Here is a 19,724-nt window from a genome sequence, read left to right as displayed (position 1 = left end):
ACCGGGACTATAAGCTTACCCAGCAGTTTATGAGGGGCGTGAAAGATAGGGAAGCCAGAGAAAGGATAGCCCCGATGCGGCCCCGGTATATGAAGTTCAGGGAGCTTCAGGCAGAACTGCGACAGTTGACGCGGGAAAGGATGTCTTCGGGGGGCAGCAACAAACCTCGTAACGCTCAGAGCTTACCCCAGATGGCTAAGGAGGCTGGCCCTGCCCGGGGGCAGTCCACTACTACCGCCCCAGAGGCTGGGCTGTCGCAGGAGCAGGCTATACTGAATCTCTCGGCTCTTGTTCAAGAGATGGCGGCCAACCAGCGGAAACTTGAAGACAAGATAGGAGGATGGGAGAAGAATTGCACCACCAACATGGCTTCTCCGACTAGAGGAGGGAGGGGCTACCCCCGCACACCACCTTACCCCGGGGCTGGAAGGCCTAACGAGCCAGTGGTGTGTTTTAACTGTGGACAGGAGGGCCATATCAAGAGAGGCTGCCGTAACCCAACAGTGCCTGCCCATCCAAAGGGGGCCAGCACTGTATACCCCCCGCCTTTAAACTAGTTCCTCCCCCTACTGCGGAGCGGGTAGAGGGGACGACAAACTTAGGGAGCTCCAGCACCTGGACAACAGAGGCTACACGGCAGCTGTCAGCTAAAGGGAGCCCGTGGAAGGAAAAGAGAAACCCTGTGCACACCCTTGTTGGCCCAACAAACGAAGACCACATCCGGGTGTGTGGCGTAACTTGCACTGCCCTGATTGACTCTGGGTCGCAGATAACATCTGTGACTGAAGACTTCTGGCAAAGGCATCCCGAGTTGAGGTCACGGAAGCCTGAAGAGGTCAACGTAGATATCGAGGGGGCAGGCGGCCAGAAGGTACCTCACAAAGGAGTCCTTAAAGTGGACATATCCTTTTTGGGCCAAGTTTACCAGGGAGTTCCAGCATTTGTCGTACCAGCCACCCCATATAGGAAGGATGTCCCTGTCCTCCTGGGCACAAACGTGATCAGAGCTAGTAAAGAAGACCTAATGAAGCGCTGGGGTAGGGGATTCTCCCGCAAGGTGAAAGAGAAGTCTGCGGCCTGGCATGCAGCATATCAAAGGGTGACTGCACGAAGAGCATCTTGCCACCAGCACCGGGTGGGTTGTGCCCGTTACGTGGGGAGTAAAGCATTAACAATAGGACCTGGACAGCAGATGGATGTACCAGTTCACGCCCCTTGGTCGACAGGGTGGAGCCCATACACTGTGCTCCTCGAAGGCACACAGGACTGCCTCCTCCCCGATGGCCTGGGGGTGGGAAGGTCAGTGGCAGATGTAAAAAATGGGAAAACCGTAGTCTGTGTGTACAACCTGGGACGATTGCCTGTAGAGGTGAAAAGAGGCTGCCAGTTTGCAGAAATGTCATTGGTGGAGCGAATAATGCCCATGGAACACTCTCAACTAGTTGTGCCCAAAGGAAATGCAACCCCGACGGAAGCCACGATGGAAGACCAAACCCTGCCTGAGGTGAGCTTGGATGAGGCGGCCCTTCAGAACGAGACCCAAGTACAGAAATTAAGGGAACTACTTTGTCGACATTCTGACGTGTTCTCCAAGAGCGATCTGGATCTTGGATGCACCTCTACGGTGCAGCACGAAATACCATTAGTCGACACCAAACCGTTCCGACAGCCTTATAGAAGGATACCGCCGGCGCAGTATCACGACGTCCGCAAACACCTCCAGGACATGGAAGCAGCAGGGGCAATCGGCCCTAGCAAGAGCCCGTATGCTTCTCCGATCGTGGTAGCCCAAAAGAAAGATGGCTCGATCCGCCTGTGCATGGACTACAGGCAGCTAAACTCAAAGACGGTGCGGGATGCCTTCCCACTGCCCCGGATCGAAGAAGCCCTGGACGCATTGGGCGGAGCAAAGTTTTTTACCACCCTAGACCTCACAGCAGGCTACTGGCAAGTGGAGGTAGCAGAACACGATCGCCACAAGACAGCCTTTACGACTCCAATGGGCCTCTATGAGTGCAATCGAATGCCCTTTGGACTTCAGAATGCCCCGGCTACCTTCCAGAGGCTTATGACCAGCTGTTTGGGGGACCAGAATTTTTCCACCCTCTTACTATACTTAGATGACATCATAATCTTCAGCCAAACATTTGAGGAACACCTTGAAAGGTTGGAGAGAGTTTTCTGTCGTCTGAAGGAGCATGGACTAAAACTTAAGCCGAAGAAATGCCATCTTCTTCGGACCCAAGTCCGGTACCTGGGGCACATTGTGTCAGAGAGAGGGATAGCCACTTGTCACGGCTGACCCCGAACCAGTTATTATGTGTAGTAAGAAATTGGATTCCTTTGCATGGAGAATTTCAGTGGCTAGAGTTCACGGCTCCTCGATTGATTCAGATTCAGTTGTATTAAGTCTGCCCACTAATAATGTAGAGCAAAATAGGTATTGTGGTGTTTGCAGAGCCGACCCGAGCTGAACCCAAGACAGAAGTGGAGTCCTGCTGGGAACGAGCTGAAACATTGGACATGGACTGGATGATTTAAAAATGAAATGTATTAATGAGATGATATGTGCTGTAACCATTTGTAATGTTTGAATAATCTTTAGTCTGTAACAAATACTGTAAAGTGCTCTCTCTGTAAGACCGTATAACAGAATCTGGTACAACTTGATACACTGGCCGGCCTTGAGCAGTCTTTTATTAAAATTGGCACGATTCCCAGAATTTAGTGCTGAAATCTCTGTTAAGACTTTTCAGCTTAAATACAGAATAATGCTGTACTAATAGATGTATGTTAAAATGTTTGTTTTAAATGGTATAGATTGTTGTGGTAACATATAATCATAGGTAGTGATAATTATTGTTAGTATGAAATACTATGAACAATTTTTATGTATAAGATCATATGATTCACTTTGCTTAATATGATAGCATACCTGAAGCTGTTTTCTATCAAGATGAGCATAGTTAAAAACTGAGTCCTAATTCAATGAAAAGAATTACTGTGTGCTTACATTCAAGAATTATAACTTCTGAATATAAAGGGAAAAGGAGTTAGGAGTATTCTTAAGGGAAAGAGAAAAACAGAAAAGGATTAAAAGACCTCGCTTTGAGTAGGTTTCTGCTTGTAATTCAGTTTTAAAATAAGTAGGTGAGTAAGAACAACCTAGAGTAAAAGCAGACTATAACTCAAGAAAAATAAGCATTGTCAGAAGATACACCACAAATAGAGAGCAGAAAAATTGAATAAAATCCTATTGTAATATTGCGGATATACTGCTGCTAGCAGAAAGTAATAAGGTTAGCAGCCATACGCTATAAGAAGTAATGTACTAGTTTGACTCTGAAGTTAAAAGACGCAGCATAAAAAGATGTTGTGTTTAAAATACAAAATAAAAGGATTGAATAAATAATGAAGAATAAAAGCAGGAGATCGGTTTTAGGAGAGTAAACTCTATGTGACCTGTCTTCTTGAACTCTCTATCAGCCTGCCCTTGGAGAAATTAATATTAGCTGCTGGAAGGCCTCTTTGGTGGGAAGAAGCCGGAATTTTTTTATCAGAAGGCTTATAGTATCGGGCCGGACTGCAAAAATAGGGAGTTAGAACGGATGGTCTTAGCACCTAAGATAGTTAGTTGCCGGGCGGAACAAGCACGTAAGATACAGGTGTAAGGAAAGTTCTAGGGAACATTAATCACTATTAAACTTGGCAAGAAAAGAGGTGTCTCCAGCAAGCTGGTTTTAGCCAGTATGTGTATAGCTGAAAAATACAGGGTCATCTGGATGTCAATTAAGTTCAAGCTACCAGGGGCCCATAGGAGAAAAACATTACAGCTTTACAGCTCAGTAAAATAGTTAGGTTTTCCATAAGGAGAAAACTCTACATTAAAAAGATATAAGATGGAAGTTCCCTATAATACCTGCTAAACACACACCTGTAAGGAAAGAATTAAATTAATTTGAGAGTGAGATGACATGAGGGAATATATTTTTGAAAGCCAAGTTCATGTAATCAATTATAATCATTATAACTATAACTGCTATATTATGATATAACTATTGGTGTTGCATATATTCAAAAAACACCACTTTTCTTATATTGGTGTTGCATATATTTAAAACACCACTCCTTTTTATAATGCACCCATATTAAGTAGTGAATCAAGGTTGCAGGGATTTTGTGAACTCTGCTTCACCTAACTTTTCAGATGAAGGAGGGGGGCCAAGAATGAGTGGATGAGAACATGGGCTAGTGTTGATTTGTTGGCATATGACTCCAATTGAGTCTGAAGAGTTGGTTAACTTCTTTAGAGATTACTGTTTGCCAAGAGATAAGGACTGTCAATATAGATTGATGACTGGATCTAATTGGGGCCTCCCATTGCTTTCAATGGGACGAAAATTGTATAAAAACCCTGGGCCGATCACACTGAGACCACCACAATCAAGCTGGGCAGAGCTTTGTGGTCCATCCTTTGCAGATCTCCACAGAACAGTCCTTCTCTTTTGTTCACGCTACTCTTCCTTATAATAGGAGGTAAGCATATTAATGGTATTATTGTATCTCACATTTATTGGTTATATTGCTATGAGGTTTTGAAACTATGTTTTGGTATTGAGGGTGTTATATTGAATGTACTAAAACATAGCAGTGGGTGCTTGTAGGCTTTGTGCTTAACCAGCCTGAGGGCTGCACTGAATACATATAATTGTATTATGTTATTGAAGTATTAAATGCTGAAGCTTGTAATAAACTTAGGATTGCTAATTATTGTTACATGTTTTCGGGTTTTGGTAGTATGCGCAAACTACTAAACCAATATTAAAGGCATTTTAATAAAACGAAGGAGCGCTGATGTTGCTCTGATTCGTAAAACTTTTAATAAATGAGTCTGAGTGATTTTCTTGATTAAATAAAAAGGTTTTAAGGACACACCGCTCGTCCAGTGCTCGAACATAAACCACTAGGAGTTTTAAACATCTCTGTCCTCCTTAACGTCTCCCCTGAGTTAAGAGTGTGTGCAGAGCGAATAATATAATAAAAGAGAACGTGAAAAGTGAAAACGTGACACACTGACCCTGAAAAGGTGCGACAAGTACAGGACTGGAAGACCCCCGCCAACCGTAAAGAAGTGTTGCAGTTCCTGGGGTTCGCTGGGTACTACCGGCGGTTCATTAGAGGCTTTTCGCAGCTGGCAGCTCCCTTATTCAAACTCACTGGGGGGCCCCAAAAGGGGAAGAAGAAAGCTCGAAGACTGTTGAACTGGCCACCAGCTTTCGAGTGGACTGAAGACTGTGAAAAGGCTTTCAGAGCCCTGAGAGAGAGGCTCACCACCACCCCGGTCCTGGGTTATGCCAACTATAATCTGCCGTTTCTTCTGCAGACTGACGCGTCATTAGAAGGGTTAGGGGCAGTCCTTGCTCAAGTCCAAGACGGTAAAGAGAGGGTGATTTCGTTTGCCGCCCGCCGCCTGTCACCTGCAGAACGAAGGTACCCGGCCCACAAGCTAGAGTTTCTAGCTTTAAAGTGGGCAGTGGCAGAGAAATTCAAGGACTACCTCTATGGACACAAATTTACAGCTCAGACTGATAACAACCCTTTGGCATACGTGACCAGCTCCGCCAAATTGGATGCCACTGGACAGAGGTGGGTGGCTCAGTTGGCCATGTTCGATTTTGACGTCCAATACAGGCCGGGAAGGAGCAACGCCAACGCGGACGCCCTTTCCAGGATGCCCCAGAGCGAGGTCGCGGAGGCCCCCCAAGCAGGCTGCCAGGTGGCAGGCGTCCCCAGACCGCCAGTGAGAGATGATCAGTTGGAGAAGGGACTGGAAGTGATACCCAGTATGTCCCTACAGGAACTACGAAACCATCAGGCCAACGACATTGCCATTTCGAGAGTGTTGTTCCACAAATCCCGACCCAGGGCGCCAAATCCTCTTACTCGAAGGAAAGAGAGTCCAACGGTACGACTGCTACTAAAACAATGGGACCGGCTGGTAATAAAAGATGGAGTGTTATTCCGGAAATCCCGTAGTCCAGAGGGGAATGAGGTGTTGAGGATAGTCCTACCGGAGAGCATGCAGGATGAGGTAATCAGGAAGCTTCACAATGGGATGGGGCACCCCGGAGTCGAGAGAACAACCGACCTAGTTCGAGCACGCCCCAAATGTACACCGCCATCAAGCAGTGGTGCGAGGGCTGTGAACGATGCTGCTTGCGCAAGGTGCCTGCACCAACTGCCCGGGCTCCGCTGACCTCCATCCACACCAGCAGGCCACTGGAACTTGTATGCATCGATTTCCTGACCCTGGAGCGATCCCGAGGAGGATACGAGCATATCCTGGTAGTGACTGACCATTTTACCAGTTACGCTCAAGCCTATCCAACGAAAGACCAGAGAGCCTCCACGGTTGCCCAAGTCTTATGGAAGAGGTATATCTGCCACTACGGGATCCCAGAGAGGATACATGCAGACCAGGGCAGAAACTTCGAGAGTGATCTCATCCGGCAGCTGTGCAAAGTCTTGGGTATCGTGCGCAGTAGAACAACCCCTTACCACCCCCAGGGAAACGGGACCACCGAACGGTTCAACCGCACCCTCCTGAACATGTTGGGCACTTTAAAACCGGAGCAGAAGGTGGACTGGAAGGACCACATTGAGGCATTGACTCATGCCTATAATTGCACCAGGCACGAGTCCACTCAGTACACTCCGTTTCTGCTCATGTTTGGGAGACACCCCAGACTGCCTATCGACCTTATACTTGATACCAGGTCATCCGAGGAAGAATTGGGTTACGAAGACTACGTTGTGCAGTTCCAGAATGTACTACAAGAAGCATACCACCTAGCATCTCTTCACTCCCGTAAAGCTAAAGCTGACCAGAAGAGAAAATACGATGAGAAGGCAACGGAGGTCTATTTTCGGCCAGGGGACCGAGTCCTGGTAGCTAATAAGAGCCAGCGGGGTAAGCAGAAGCTTGGGGACAAGTGGGAAAGGAGACCTCATATAGTAGTGAGGAAGCAGGGAGACCTACCAGTGTATACGCTGAGGCCAGAAGATGGTGGCGAAGAACACACATTACACCAGAATCTCCTAAAACCTTGCACATTCGTCCCAGAGTTATCTGAAGGAGCCACCACTAGCAGCCAGCCACTCCATCAACAGTCACCCAACGGCGATTCAGAGAGTGAGAGGTAGGACTGGGATGGGGAGGATACCCAGGGTGGGGATGTTGAAAACCATACGGAGGCCTCAGGCGGGGCAAGAGGTAGTGAAGGTAGCCCTGTAGATAGGCAGAGCTTCAATAGCCATACCACTAGTGATCAGTCCCCTGATAGAGTAGGCCCCTCAGAAAATATATTTAGGGATAATGTTAGGGACTGGACTGAGACACACGGACATGATTGGGAGGTTTCAGCAGAGGACGATGAACCAGACAACCACACCGAACAAACTCCACCCCTCCCAAGACGGTCACAGCGGGTGCGTCGGGCACCAAATAGACTGTCCTTGGAAAGCCATGTTATAGACCCTAATTCTCTGGAGTACCACAGCAAGATTGCCCGAGGGAGAGAGATTTGGGAACTGCACAAGGAAAAGAAGGGACTGAATTAGTTTAAGCTGGAGAAAATTATTGAAGCCACATGCTATGTAAAATATATTGTGTAAATGACTAAGCCGTCATTCTGTAAACCGGGGGAGGGTGTAACAAGGGTAGCTTAAGTTAAATATATGGATGCTGACAGGTGGGGAAGCAGTACAGGACCTTCGTTGTAGGCAGCATAATTTAATGCTGTATTGATAGTTACCAGCCTATCATTCTAATTCCAGGTCTGGTTTTCTTTACGACCCCGTAGCTAGCCGGAGGGTGCGAGATCTCACTTAGGGGATCTCGCGAGAATGTTAATGTAGAAGCTACGTGCAGTGTTTTCCTGTACTGTGCATTTATGAGAAGCCCTGTTAAACGTCCCTCCCGATGTGTTTTAATTGCAGGTGAGAACGTAATTTAGTATAGCGAAGGCATACTGAGGTGTTTTGGGGATGGGGATATTGTTATAATGTGTCATACCGCATTTGTGGCTGCGATTTGAAATATGTGTTCGGGATAATGACGGACGCACGGGGACTCGCAGACCAAATTGTAAACAAAGAAAACGTAATTTGTGACATGTTCTTTGAGTAAGAGGGTATAACGATGATTTATTAGTTAATACTGCTTGAAATTCTGTAACAATAGTCTAGTAGAGAGTTTGTATTTCACTTTATGCTTTTGTTTCTGCGTGTTAAAAGTGAAAGTAAAGTGCATGGACAACGAGATCTCACTTAGGGGATCTCGCGAGAATGTTAATGTAGAAGCTACGTGCAGTGTTTTCCTGTACTGTGCATTTATGAGAAGCCCTGTTAAACGTCCCTCCCGATGTGTTTTAATTGCAGGAGGACAAAATAAAGAGCCATTGAACTGACCAGCAAGCTTGGGAGTATCGTGTTAAACCAAGCTACACACTTTCACACAACGCAGAGCATCTGAATGGGTGGAGCCAGGCCCAGGAGTACTGCATGATAGACAGTCTGTAAAGTAGCCACCACCCTGACTTGACAGTAGTTTATATTTAAAGGGGAATTTTAAAGTAGAATAGCCCGTTTGCTATACCTTGTTTAGCCAGTAGGTTAATATATATATATATAACTCAGCCAGCTATATAATCGACTCTAAGTAAGGCTTACGTATTAGTGAACCCTGTTTACTGATATAGCCACGTTAATGAGTAGGGGTTACACTATCAACATACATCTCCCCACAATAGCTCAACATGACCATGACATGTATCAACAGTATTACACAACAGTATAGAATCAGAATTACTGCAGCAATGTGTCACGGCTGACCCCGAACCAGTTATTATGTGTAGTAAGAAATTGGATTCCTTTGCATGGAGAATTTCAGTGGCTAGAGTTCAGGGCTCCTCGATTGATTCAGATTCAGTTGTATTAAGTCTGCCCACTAATAATGTAGAGCAAAATAGGTATTGTGGTGTTTGCAGAGCCGACCCGAGCTGAACCCAAGACAGAAGTGGAGTCCTGCTGGGAACGAGCTGAAACATTGGACATGGACTGGATGATTTAAAAATGAAATGTATTAATGAGATGATATGTGCTGTAACCATTTGTAATGTTTGAATAATCTTTAGTCTGTAACAAATACTGTAAAGTGCTCTCTCTGTAAGACCGAAAAACAGAATCTGGTACAACTTGATACACTGGCCGGCCTTGAGCAGTCTCTTATTAAAATTGGCACGATTCCCAGAATTTAGTGCTGAAATCTCTGTTAAGACTTTTCAGCTTGAATACAGAATAATGCTGTACTAATAGATGTATGTTAATATGTTTGCTTTAAATGGTATAGATTGCTGTGGTAACATATAATCATAGGTAGTGATAATTATTGTTAGTATGAAATACTATGAACAATTTTTATGTATAAGATCATATGATTCACTTTGCTTAATATGATAGCATACCTGAAGCTGTTTTCTATCAAGATGAGCATAGTTAAAAACGGAGTCCTAATTCAATGAAAAGAATTACTGTGTGCTTACATTCAAGAATTATAACTTCTGAATATAAAGGGAAAAGGAGTTAGGAGTATTCTTAAGGGAAAGAGAAAAACAGAAAAGGATTAAAAGACCTCGCTTTGAGTAGGTTTCTGCTTGTAATTCAGTTTTAAAATAAGTAGGTGAGTAAGAACAACCTAGAGTAAAAGCAGACTCTAACTTAAGAAAATAAGCATTGTCAGAAGATACACCACAACTAGAGAGCAGAAAAATTGAATAAAATCCTATTGTAATATTGCGGATATACTGCTGCTAGCAGAAAGTAATAAGGTTAGCAGCCATACGCTATAAGAAGTAATGTACTAGTTTGACTCTGAAGTTAAAAGACGCAGCATAAAAAGATGTTGTGTTTAAAATGCAAAATAAAAGGATTGAATAAATAATGAAGAATAAAAGCAGGAGATAGGTTTTAGGAGAGTAAACTCTATGTGACCTGTCTTCTTGAACTCTCTATCAGCCTGCCCTTGGAGAAATTAATATTAGCTGCTGGAAGGCCTCTTTGGTGGGAAGAAGCCGGAATTTTTTTATCAGAAGGCTTATAGTATCGGGCCGGACTGCAAAAATAGGGAGTTAGAACGGATGGTCTTAGCACTTAAGATAGTTAGTTGTCGGGCGGAACAAGCACGTAAGATACAGGTGTAAGGAAAGTTCTAGGGAACATTAATCACTATTAAACTTGGCAAGAAAAGAGGTGTCTCCAGCAAGCTGGTTTTAGCCAGTATGTGTATAGCTGAAAAATACAGGGTCATCTGGATGTCAATTAAGTTCAAGCTACCAGGGGCCCATAGGAGAAAACATTACAGCTTTACAGCTCAGTAAAATAGTTAGGTTTTCCATAAGGAGAAAACTCTACATTAAAAAGATATAAGATGGAAGTTCCCTATAATACCTGCTAAACACACACCTGTAAGGAAAGAATGAAATTAATTTGAGAGTGAGATGACATGAGGGAATATATTTTTGAAAGCCAAGTTCATGTAATCAATTATAATCATTATAACTATAACTGCTATATTATGATATAACTATTGGTGTTGCATATATTCAAAAAACACCACTTTTCTTATATTGGTGTTGCATATATTTAAAACACCACTCCTTTTTATAATGCACCCATATTAAGTAGTGAATCAAGGTTGCAGGGATTTTGTGAACTCTGCTTCACCTAACTTTTCAGATGAAGGAGGGGGGCCAAGAATGAGTGGATGAGAACATGGGCTAGTGTTGATTTATTAAATGTTGTTGATTTGTTGGCATATGACCTTAATTGAGTCTGATGAGTTGGTTGAATTCTTTAGAGATTACTGTTTGCCAAGAGATAAGGACTGTCAATATAGATTGATGACTGGATCTAATTGGGGCTTCCCATTGCTTTCAATGGGACGAAAATTGTATAAAAACCCTGGGCCGATCACACTGAGACCACCACAATCAAGCTTGGCAGAGCTATGTGTGGTCCATCCTTTGCAGATCTCCACAGAACAGTCCTTCTCTTTTGTTCACGCTACTCTTCCTTATAATAGGAGGTAAGCATATTGATGGTATTATTGTATCTCACATTTATTGGTTGTATTGCTATGAGGTTTTGAAACTATGTTTTGGTATTGAGGGTGTTATATTGAATGTGCTAAAACATAGCAGTGGGTGCTTGTAGGCTTTGTGCTTAACCAGCCTGAGGGCTGCACTGAATACATATAATTGTATTATGTTATTGAAGTATTAAATGCTGAAGCTTGTAATAAACTTAGGATTGCTAATTATTGTTACATGTTTTCGGGTTTTGGTAGTATGCGCAAACTACTAAACCAATATTAAAGGCATTTTAATAAAACGAAGGAGCGCTGATGTTGCTCTGATTCGTGAAACTTTGAATAAATGAGTCTGAGTGATTTTCTTGATTAAATAAAAAGGTTTTAAGGACACACCGCTCGTCCAGTGCTCGAACATAAACCACTAGGAGTTTTAAACATCTCTGTCCTCCTTAACGTCTCCCCTGAGTTAAGAGTGTGTGCAGAGCAAATAATATAATAAAAGAGAACGTGAAAAGTGAAAACGTGACAGTTGGCGCCCTAAACGTGGGGCGAGCGAAATAAACGGTCCACAAAATAAACCTAATCTAGAAAACACTAATAAATACGATCGACCAATAAAAATTAAAATTGTTTAACATTTTGAAACGCGTTACTAAAATAGTTTAAACATTTTAATTCCATCACGTAATTTTGTAAGGTAAATTGCGTATGGGCATTTAAACTCCGGAAACCCGACGTTGTGACGCAACCCCAGATGCGGCAACCTCACTTGTGCACAAATCTTCCGGTAAAATAAAGTCTAGCAAAAGAGGGCGTTGAACGGGCTATTATAAATAGAAAAACGGGCTACTCTAAATGGCATCTGCAGGGAGATTCATAGAAAAACTCCTTGAAATAATTTTGTGGAAGAAAGGGTTTATGCAGTTATAAACAGATTGTCTCAGACTATAGACAGAGAAATGAATATTGATGATAATCTGGAAAGCGCTTCGGATAGGGGGGAACAGGATGAGATGGAGTCTCAACTTTCCTCCTCTGAGTCAGAAATGGGGGAAGAAACTGCTAACAAAAAACGAGTATGTGAAAGTAAGCTGTTACTTGCCTTAATGTGTCCAAAGAAAGAAAGAAAAATAAGTTAAGCAAGCAAAGGAATAAATCTGATGAAAAAAAACTGCAAGAGAAAACTCAGTAAATCTGCCTTGGGAAGCTGCAACTAGCAGAGAGGAGAGAGCACCGGCTCCACCCACTAATTCATGTGACTTGCGATCATCAGGTCCTAAAGGGATACGAGCACAGAAAGTAACAAACTCTGAAAAACTTAGAGCGCTGAATACGTTAGACAACCAATGTATAATTTATTGGCTGTTACAGCTAATGTCTGCCAAGAAATAAATAATAATGAAAACCTCTTACATGGAGGAGGTGTGGTTAGAGCCCTGTCTGATGCAAGCGGTTTAATAATTCAGGAAGAAAGTTACGATTGGATTTAAAAAAAAAAAAAAAGGTAAAGTTAGAAGTGAGGAATGGATGTAACTGCAACCAGTTTGTTACATGCATTTCATTTGCTATGATTCATGTAGTCCTAGAGAAGGAATGCTGAATTCAGTTAAAAAAATTAAGTGAAGCAGTGTTAGCAGCCTTGATACAGCCTCTGCTTGTAATGCAAGTGAGGAATGTTTAGTTCACCCAGAGGGGCGGTAACCTGCTGCAGGGAGAGAGAGAGAGAGCTCACAGACTGCACCAGCTTGTGAGTATAAGGAGGGGGTCTTGGAGAGCCCAGAGATCGGGAATGCACAGAGAGCAGACCTAAAATAACATAGAGTGAAAGACATAGCAGACGTTCGATTTTTAACCCATTAGCAGCAGAAGCAGTTGAGATTATGATAGAGAAGGTGGAAGATTATTTGAAATATTGGAATTAATAAAGATAATGATACAGAAACAAATAATTATATTACATTAAATAATTTAATACATTTAAATAAAATAAATAAATAAATAAATTAGAATTAAATTAAATTAGATTAAGCATCAGGGTATGAAGCTGAGTACAGCCTTTAAAGAAAAAGTTAGCAGTATTTCTTCCCCAAAAACAATAAAGCAACTCCAAGCCGTGATGGGGTTGTTTAATTATGCGAGAAACACTGTAACAGGATACTCAGTCCTGGCAGCCCCGTTGTATCGAAAGATTTCCCACGGTAACGCTGAGGGAATAGGGGTCTCGTGGACAGAAGAAGACGAACTTAGGCTAACGCAGCTTAAGACGTTAATACAAGAAGCGCAGGATATTACCACTCGAGTCAGTGGTAAGTCCTTGGAAGCCTACTTCCATATTGGTGAACAAGCTGCAGTAGGGGTGAAAAATAAAGGGGATGAAATGCCAATAAAGAATTGGGGTTTCAATTTCACCTCACAGAACAGCAGTTTTGTTATGAAAAAAGGATGCTAACCGCTCTTGCTAGAGTAGCACCGTCCTTATTCAACCTAGCTCAGGATGATCTTATTGAAGTTTTCAGTGATACCCCAGGACTAGCTACCCTAACAAAGGGATCACTGATAAACACGAAAGCGCTTAAATTACGGTGGGATAGATGGGTCACTTTGCTAGCAGACCCTAGAATAATCTTCACTACCGTCTCCGAGCTAGCCTCTAACCTCAGAAGTAAATTCCTTCACCTTCCCCCGTTTGAAAAATGGGAGGAATGAACTGCCCCAGCAGGACAGCCGTTTGTGCCTGACTGGTTAATCTTCTCAGATGGATCCATTCCAGTTTGTGGAATAGGGATATCCGTCAGAAGAAATCGGAATGGAATTTATGAGGAAACGTAACACCACTCTGAAGTGGTATCAGGTCGATCCGCTTAAGTAGCAGAAGCTAAAGCCCTATTGAAGGGATTACAAATGGCTCAAAGTTTGGGGACGCCCAGTGAGACCATATTATTGATTACAGACTCAAGTTACTGCACCCAAGCATTCAATATTCACTCTCTAACATGGAAAGAGAATGGTTACTCTGACCATAAGGGTAAGCCCATAGTGCATGCCAATATATGGAAAGAGATTGAAACATTGAGGAGCAATAGGATCAGTGTTCAGCATGCAGCAGGTCACCAGAAGGGGAAAGAAGTAACTATAGTGGGAAATAATCGCGCTGATGAATTAGCGCAAGGAGCAGTACAAGGTCATCAGCATCAGCAGCAAAACTGATCAATTTGCTAGCTGATAGCCAGCTGTTGTCTGAGTTCCCCCCCGGACAGGGACAGATACCAGTTGGAACAAGGGAATTCTATACCGACTGTTTAAAACAAGCAAAAGGATAGTACCCCCTAAAGCAAGTCGACAAGCCATAGTACTGGCAGCTCATCAAGGAGCAGGTGCCTTGCATAGTGCACTTAAGGGAACTTTGCATCAGTTGCGAGATTAATGGTGGACTGAACTGCATGCTGAAACTGTGGAGATCTGCAGAAGATGTTTGCCCTGCCTGCAACACATTCAGAAACCAAAAGGAACAAAGTAAGAATTGCACCTGGAAATATTTCATTAAATATTTTCATGAATGAGTTTTTAAGAATCAAATACATATTTGAATTACAGACTGCATGAAAAATCAAAGACTTTATTCATTTGACAATGATTAAGGAAAAGAAAATATACAGTATACTATTTAACTCTAGAGTATACATTAAATAAATGTAATTCTGTTTATAACAATTTAAAAAGAAAAATGTTATTGCAGTTTACTAGTAATTCTGTAATGGTTATAAGTAAAGCCTAGCATGGTTTCATCTTATTTTATTACATGAATTGGAAAAACAAAAATAAGAATAAAACTTAAAAATAAATAATTAGTAATAATACATTTGAACAGTAATGAAAGTAAAAACTTTTATATTATAAATGTGATTATTTTACTGGTTACATCGTTAAAATAAAACTAAAGCTTTTGTGTTTTGTTTTTGCAAAAGGAATGTAACAGAATTGTTGTCTTGACTTGACAGGTAAAGCAAAACCATGCAATGAGAATGATAGGGATTTAAGAGAGCAGTTTGGAAAGTACAAAATGCTTATGACTGTTTATTGAGAAAGTGTGTTAATATACACTTTGCTTTTGAAACACAGAACGTAGCTTTTGTATTGCAGAACTATTGAAAAAAAAAGTACAATGAATATTTTTTTCTTTTAACACTTTTTTAAATTCAGTTTTGATGTACTCTGGGTGTTTTTGACAAATGGAAAAGATAAGAAGCTTGGTCTTTGTGTCTTAAATATATACTAACTTTTGTAAGTCTGTAACAAGAACTGAAAGGAGTGAACCTTGCTTGGAAACCATGACAACACTGATAAACAAGTCAGCTGAGAGCCACTTTAACTCTTTAGGTGCAGGTATAGTGGAAGAAGTTAATAGGTATGCTATTGCAAGCAATGAAATGTTATACGTTTGAAAAAATAACTTTTAGCCTGTCTTGGTTTTAGTGATTATATATAATTGATTAACAACTATGGGTTTTTGTAACATCAATTGATAAAATAACATCAAGAAATGTGGAAGTTTATTCTTTAAGTCTCGGCGATATATTCATTTTAACAGATATATCTGCTTGTAATAAGACAAAGAAAAACTTGCACTCATATTTCAATAGAGACCTTGTGAATAAATAATCAAACGATGAAACAGGTCATTGAAGGAGAAGCAAGCGCTTTTTTCTCTGTTACGAGCTGATTTCCAAGAGAATAATAATAATAATAAAAATACATTTAAAAATTATAATATAAAATAAAATAAATAAGCAAGAACCCATAGCATAAGCATTGGAAATTGCTGAACAGGTTCCTTATGACCCGTGATTTATAGGGATTCATTTACATAGGATGATATTTAAATACTTTTCCAGCAGACCCTACTGTATAGACAGACATATATTTATGAGCAGGGAATGACAAACATCCATTTCATAAAGCAGCAGGGATTCTGGAAACTGTTTGAAATATTTAATATAACAAGAATAATGAGAATAAAAAAAAAACATGTGAACAATGTTGTTATACTGCACCTTGGCTTTCCTCTGTTCGTGTTCTTTATGAGGAGCAGGAGCCGGTGTTTGAATCTGAGTCTCTCGAGGAACCTGAAGGGGGATCTGTCACGGCTGACCCCGAACCAGTTATTATGTGTAGTAAGAAATTGGATTCCTTTGCATGGAGAATTTCAGTGGCTAGAGTTCAGGGCTCCTCGATTGATTCAGATTCAGTTGTATTAAGTCTGCCCACTAATAATGTAGAGCAAAATAGGTATTGTGGTGTTTGCAGAGCCGACCCGAGCTGAACCCAAGACAGAAGTGGAGTCCTGCTGGGAACGAGCTGAAACATTGGACATGGACTGGATGATTTAAAAATGAAATGTATTAATGAGATGATATGTGCTGTAACCATTTGTAATGTTTGAATAATCTTTAGTCTGTAACAAATACTGTAAAGTGCTCTCTCTGTAAGACCGAAAAACAGAATCTGGTACAACTTGATACACTGGCCGGCCTTGAGCAGTCTCTTATTAAAATTGGCACGATTCCCAGAATTTAGTGCTGAAATCTCTGTTAAGACTTTTCAGCTTGAATACAGAATAATGCTGTACTAATAGATGTATGTTAATATGTTTGCTTTAAATGGTATAGATTGCTGTGGTAACATATAATCATAGGTAGTGATAATTATTGTTAGTATGAAATACTATGAACAATTTTTATGTATAAGATCATATGATTCACTTTGCTTAATATGATAGCATACCTGAAGCTGTTTTCTATCAAGATGAGCATAGTTAAAAACGGAGTCCTAATTCAATGAAAAGAATTACTGTGTGCTTACATTCAAGAATTATAACTTCTGAATATAAAGGGAAAAGGAGTTAGGAGTATTCTTAAGGGAAAGAGAAAAACAGAAAAGGATTAAAAGACCTCGCTTTGAGTAGGTTTCTGCTTGTAATTCAGTTTTAAAATAAGTAGGTGAGTAAGAACAACCTAGAGTAAAAGCAGACTCTAACTTAAGAAAATAAGCATTGTCAGAAGATACACCACAACTAGAGAGCAGAAAAATTGAATAAAATCCTATTGTAATATTGCGGATATACTGCTGCTAGCAGAAAGTAATAAGGTTAGCAGCCATACGCTATAAGAAGTAATGTACTAGTTTGACTCTGAAGTTAAAAGACGCAGCATAAAAAGATGTTGTGTTTAAAATGCAAAATAAAAGGATTGAATAAATAATGAAGAATAAAAGCAGGAGATAGGTTTTAGGAGAGTAAACTCTATGTGACCTGTCTTCTTGAACTCTCTATCAGCCTGCCCTTGGAGAAATTAATATTAGCTGCTGGAAGGCCTCTTTGGTGGGAAGAAGCCGGAATTTTTTTATCAGAAGGCTTATAGTATCGGGCCGGACTGCAAAAATAGGGAGTTAGAACGGATGGTCTTAGCACTTAAGATAGTTAGTTGTCGGGCGGAACAAGCACGTAAGATACAGGTGTAAGGAAAGTTCTAGGGAACATTAATCACTATTAAACTTGGCAAGAAAAGAGGTGTCTCCAGCAAGCTGGTTTTAGCCAGTATGTGTATAGCTGAAAAATACAGGGTCATCTGGATGTCAATTAAGTTCAAGCTACCAGGGGCCCATAGGAGAAAACATTACAGCTTTACAGCTCAGTAAAATAGTTAGGTTTTCCATAAGGAGAAAACTCTACATTAAAAAGATATAAGATGGAAGTTCCCTATAATACCTGCTAAACACACACCTGTAAGGAAAGAATGAAATTAATTTGAGAGTGAGATGACATGAGGGAATATATTTTTGAAAGCCAAGTTCATGTAATCAATTATAATCATTATAACTATAACTGCTATATTATGATATAACTATTGGTGTTGCATATATTCAAAAAACACCACTTTTCTTATATTGGTGTTGCATATATTTAAAACACCACTCCTTTTTATAATGCACCCATATTAAGTAGTGAATCAAGGTTGCAGGGATTTTGTGAACTCTGCTTCACCTAACTTTTCAGATGAAGGAGGGGGGCCAAGAATGAGTGGATGAGAACATGGGCTAGTGTTGATTTATTAAATGTTGTTGATTTGTTGGCATATGACCTTAATTGAGTCTGATGAGTTGGTTGAATTCTTTAGAGATTACTGTTTGCCAAGAGATAAGGACTGTCAATATAGATTGATGACTGGATCTAATTGGGGCTTCCCATTGCTTTCAATGGGACGAAAATTGTATAAAAACCCTGGGCCGATCACACTGAGACCACCACAATCAAGCTTGGCAGAGCTATGTGTGGTCCATCCTTTGCAGATCTCCACAGAACAGTCCTTCTCTTTTGTTCACGCTACTCTTCCTTATAATAGGAGGTAAGCATATTGATGGTATTATTGTATCTCACATTTATTGGTTGTATTGCTATGAGGTTTTGAAACTATGTTTTGGTATTGAGGGTGTTATATTGAATGTGCTAAAACATAGCAGTGGGTGCTTGTAGGCTTTGTGCTTAACCAGCCTGAGGGCTGCACTGAATACATATAATTGTATTATGTTATTGAAGTATTAAATGCTGAAGCTTGTAATAAACTTAGGATTGCTAATTATTGTTACATGTTTTCGGGTTTTGGTAGTATGCGCAAACTACTAAACCAATATTAAAGGCATTTTAATAAAACGAAGGAGCGCTGATGTTGCTCTGATTCGTGAAACTTTGAATAAATGAGTCTGAGTGATTTTCTTGATTAAATAAAAAGGTTTTAAGGACACACCGCTCGTCCAGTGCTCGAACATAAACCACTAGGAGTTTTAAACATCTCTGTCCTCCTTAACGTCTCCCCTGAGTTAAGAGTGTGTGCAGAGCAAATAATATAATAAAAGAGAACGTGAAAAGTGAAAACGTGACAAATGACATCTTTCATCACAGTTTGCAAAGCAATTCTCCAGATGAATGCAAAAAAGTGAATGTGCATCTCTCCAGAATGTGATCTACTCAATAATGTACTGGTCTGCTGAATAGTGTTGATACCAAGTTTCATGACAAGTGGATAAGCGATTCTCCAGGTATGTGCAACACTGTGAAGTGTGACCTGCGTGCTGCCATGTCAGGAACTGGCAAGCCAAGTGTAAATACTGTGGCATAGTGATGCACTTTAATTGACTTAACGATATGAAAAAAAAGCTTGATTTTTCAAATACTGATTCCCTTGTGAAAATAATTGATCTCGACTCCATTGGACAATATGAAAATTGGCCTTGTTGAAATCTTCAAGCTACAATATTATCACAACTTGTTAAAGCAAAGGCTATTAAATTGCCGTCATGTAAACAGCTATAGTAATGAACATTCCTTTTCTGTAATGAGCCCTGTTCATTAAATGAAAAACAAAAGGGAACGACTGAAAACGCACGCACTTTGGCAACTCTCAATAGCATTTCAGTCAGGACAGTCTTGCATTAAATAACCACCTTTATAATAATACAAAATCTTCCAGATTTCCAAAAACACTGAACCCTAACAATGGGTGAATACAAATAAAAATAGTTG

The 19,724-nt window shown here is 41.0% G+C and overlaps 1 protein-coding gene and 2 long non-coding RNA genes across 4 annotated transcripts in view; 2 read left to right on the top strand and 1 right to left on the bottom strand.

Moving 5' to 3' along the window:
• itga1 (integrin, alpha 1) overlaps positions 1–19,724 on the bottom strand; it is a 75,234-nt gene that overhangs the window by 42,367 nt on the left and 13,143 nt on the right. The gene's annotated exons all lie outside the window — the stretch shown is intronic.
• Positions 2,167–4,886, top strand: LOC131697839 (uncharacterized). The gene is made up of 2 exons (XR_009307500.1): positions 2,167–3,720; positions 3,970–4,886. It is a non-coding gene; the product is annotated as an uncharacterized LOC131697839 (long non-coding RNA).
• LOC131697838 (uncharacterized) lies at positions 7,720–18,899 on the top strand. Its single transcript, XR_009307499.1, has 2 exons — positions 7,720–11,143; positions 16,454–18,899. It is a non-coding gene; the product is annotated as an uncharacterized LOC131697838 (long non-coding RNA).

The sequence above is a fragment of the Acipenser ruthenus genome, chromosome 2 (assembly GCF_902713425.1).
Source record: "Acipenser ruthenus chromosome 2, fAciRut3.2 maternal haplotype, whole genome shotgun sequence".
Lineage (NCBI taxonomy): Eukaryota > Metazoa > Chordata > Actinopteri > Acipenseriformes > Acipenseridae > Acipenser > Acipenser ruthenus.
This window is presented reverse-complemented; position numbering and strand designations above follow the sequence as displayed.